Source organism: Cariama cristata, unplaced genomic scaffold (assembly GCF_000690535.1).
Source record: "Cariama cristata isolate BGI_N322 unplaced genomic scaffold, ASM69053v1 scaffold8219, whole genome shotgun sequence".
NCBI lineage: Eukaryota > Metazoa > Chordata > Aves > Cariamiformes > Cariamidae > Cariama > Cariama cristata.
This window is the reverse complement of record NW_009635202.1, coordinates 31,562-35,607: the sequence shown is the minus strand read 5'-3', so window position 1 is coordinate 35,607 and position 4,046 is coordinate 31,562.

Here is a 4,046-nt window from a genome sequence, read left to right as displayed (position 1 = left end):
GGGGGCGGGGGGGGGGGGGGGGCGGGCAGCGGGAGAAGAAAAGAGAGAGGTATTTACTTTCTCTTCACCAACCCTTACCTGCATGAACAAGTAGTTATGCAAGTTGGTGGAGGCACATTTAAACAGCTAAATTTCCTGTTGCTGCCATCTGTTCCCTCTCAGTCTCACAGGTATGGGGCAGGAGATGGCTAGCAAGCAGGAACTTGATAACAAGTAATAAATCAAATTCAAACTGACTCCCGTGCACCTTTACCTCTTCTTCAGTGAGTCGAAATGCATATTCAAATGACATACAGCAGCTACTGAGAAGATAAATTAAGCTCTTCTGGTGAAAAATCAGGCTGCCCACTCATGTCTTCCTGAGACTGGGCAGCGAAGGGTGGGCACGAATGGGCACAGCCTCTGACACTGGTATTTTGGCACTAGTTGAATTGCTGTTTTGGCAGTGCCACGATACCAGCGATGCTCATGCACAGCATTGCTGCTTCCTGCAGCAGCAAACAACTGTGGAAGCAAAGGATGGCACCAGCATGTTGGGCTTGCAAATGGACACTTAGAAACCATCAAACTTGTTCAATATTTCTAGGAAAACAGCATGTGTCTATTGTAGTCACATCCAGCATTTGTGAAAGGCAATAGAGAGTAGTCCATGAGAACGGAGGCTCCGGGACATTACTTATTGAGATATAAGCCTTTATTGGCAATTTCAGGGGCTTCCAGTAAAGTAGCCACAATTCCAGACCAGAATGTGACATTTCAAGACCTTCATTTCACCAAGAGTTGTCCCTCTTGTTTAGTCTCACGTCCCCTGTGCCACCTTGCCAGGGACAGACTTTCCTATCTCCCAAGCCCACCCCAATCCCAAATCCGCAGGGAGAAGTTGTGACCTGAGCCCCACAGGTCTCTTGCTCAGGGCTCAGAGAAACCTCAAGGGAGCAGGAGCTGGAAGGCATGGCTTCCCACCAGCACAGCCCACCAGTAAACTGACCCAAAGTGGGTCAGTTCTCCTCCCTGGGATTGCTTCTTTCTGGGAGGACTCTCCTCCTTGGGTTCCACAGCAATACTAAAACCCTTGCTGTTTGAAGATGCGGATGCCGGTCAATGAGCCGTGCTTTAAAAAGCAACAAGTTGTGGTTTGGCCACTGCTGATTTGTAATTTGGCCATATTTAGGTATAGTTCCTCTGGTACGGTAAAAGATACATAAATATCCACACCTCTTAAGTCCCTGCTACAAAGCATATAAACACCACAGCATCGTAAATAGAAGACAAGCAGAATTTTTTCATTAGGAAGAAACAATATCTTCTTAATTGGTCTTGTTCTTAGATACTGTTGAAGTATTGTAGTTGGATTTTTTTGAAAATATCCAGTCTGGGAGACAAATCAAATTTTTAAAGATAACTGAACTCGCTAAAGCTTGTCAATATTACACAAAATTGAAAGGAGGGAGAGAAACATCAAACCATCTTAAAAACAGTTGAGTGCTGTTAGCTCCATCTGTACCTTGACCATAATAAACATTTGTCTTTATTTTGTATGCTTCTTTCCATGAGTCTGGCTTTAACTCAATTCAAATGGGTTCATCTTTGCATATGTTAGTCGCTTGTGTCAGAATAGATTTATTATCTGCTTATCTTTTCTGAATATTTAATATTTACGTCATCCTGTTGATGAGAATTTTCCAGCAGGCTGTAAACAAGAGTCAGACCAAGGGTGCAGCCACTCGGCTGGGGGATTCATGTGGGATGAGTCACTATCGCGCCGTATCTGCAGGCTGCACCCGTTCGTGATGAGGAAATAACTCCTGAGCAGGTACCGTCTCCGTGTCACGCAGTCCAAAATACGGTGAGCTGCTAATATGCTAGTCTGGGATATTAAGTTGGTTCAAAGATGAATCTTCTATGGTTAGCGCTGAAGATAATAGTCGTTATTCTGCATAGATCACTGCGTTCTTTCTGTAATGAACAGCAATAGCACCAACAGCAATGAGGTTTTGATGGTGGCCGAGAAGATGATTTAACTAGCCATTCATTCTCAATAGCTTAAAGGGAAACATAGCTAGGAGGAAAAACTCATTTCAGGCACAGCTTTGAATTCAGAGTAAGGCTCTTTACTTTCTGTGAAGTTATTCCAGGGCCATGAGGACGCAGAATGACAAAGCTGGGATTGTACCTGCTTACTGCTCACTGCCTCCCTCCTCCACGTTCACCTTCGTATTGGAGGTGGTGTTTGGAGGCCACCACATATCTACAAACTAGCCATAGTTCTAGATTCACTCCCGTGGGACTGGTGGGTGCACAGGAGCACGGCAGAGACACGGGGACCTGCCCCGCTGCGTGGGTGCCTCTGCTCTACACCCACACCATGGCTGGGGTGGATTTGCTCGCCCTACCGGGGCAAGAGGTGAGGGGCTGCTCCTGCTCTCCGGGAGCCCTGGAACAGCTTTTGCTACCGAGCAGAGGCAATAGACTGTGTTATGGCACTACTTAGCAGGGCTATCATATATGTAGAAGCCCCCCGTCCCATGCACAGATAGTTTCTTGGCTTTGGATGGATGTGTTTTGCTTTTCTGTAAAAATATTATTTTCTTGGATTCTTTTATTCATCTATGCATTTCAGAGATTTGCTTTTATGTTGGAGTTTGGATTTATAGTCCTGATCCTAAGCTCTAGACTCTGACAAAGAGCACAAACATCCCATTATTCTGTATAAACAGCTATTTTTACTTGTGTCCTAATTTCAACTGGGATAGAGTTAATTTTCTTCCTAGTAGGTGGAACAGTGCTGTGTTCTTGGACTTAGTATTAGAATAATGTTGGTAACACACTGCTGTTTTAGTTGTTGCTAAGTAATGCTTACCCTAAGTCAAGGACTTTTCAGTTTCCCATGCTCTGCCAGAGAGGAGGTGCAGAAGAAGCTGGGAGGGAGCACAGCCCGGACAGCTGACCCCAGCCATCCCAAGGGATATTCCATACCAGAGAACGGAATGGCCAGTATAGAAACTGGGGGGAACTGGCTAGGAGGGGCCGATCACTGCTCAGGGACAGGCTGGGCATCAGCCAGTGGGTGGTAAGCAACCAAAACCAGGACAACTTGGCAAGGAAAAGTGATGGTTTCCACTGAAAAGTAAGAATATAAACCATGGAAAAAGATCTAGAGGTCAACCATCTCATCTACTCTTCTTTAAATTCCTCTGGTATAAATCTGGGCTTATTTCAGATTGTCTTCACTGGAATTGCACCAGGTTTGCAGCAACAGCATTCAGATTAGTAGCTGGCACATCTTGTCGTTTAACCCATATAATGAAATATTTATTTTGAACTAACAGCTCATTGGGAATTTGTGCATTTGGCTCCAGATTTCAAACATATGAATGGAAAATTAAGAAGATAATTTTTTGGAATGCTGTGCTTTTTCTCCTCAGGACTGCATAAATGGTGAGTGATGTTATATACTATTATATACTATTATATACTATACCTGCGGGACCCACAGCAGGTCAAGGTGAGAGCCCAGTTGCCTTGATATCAGGGATAAAATTCACCTTTAGTGTCACCAGGTCCCTTCCTCTGCATTTTTTCTTTTGAAATATATTTAATTATTTTAAAGTACATAGGCATTGCTGGTAGTGGGCTAGAGGGCAAACATGGCCTGTGCCAGGGACCTGTGCTCAAACTGGCCACTCTCAGATGTGTTGTTTGAACTTCTCGTCCACCAGCATATTCCAGCGTTAAGTGCACAGTGCAGGCATAGAGCCATCTGATAAATATAACAACCCTATGATATATTGTTTTGCATCACTGGATTTTGACTCTTCCTCTTCATTTTATATCATCTCCCTGAGGACTCCTAACCTTCCCAAAGTCCTCATCAGGTTTAAAAAGAAGGAGGTTGCCTCCTGGAGAAATGTCACACGTGAGAGGAAGAATGGCAAGTTGTTCTTGCATTTTATTGAAAGTCAGAAACCGGAGGGAAACGCTCCCTGACCGGACTCAAAATCTGGTTGTGAAGGGAGGCAGAGCATAAACCCAGACCTCACCGCTGG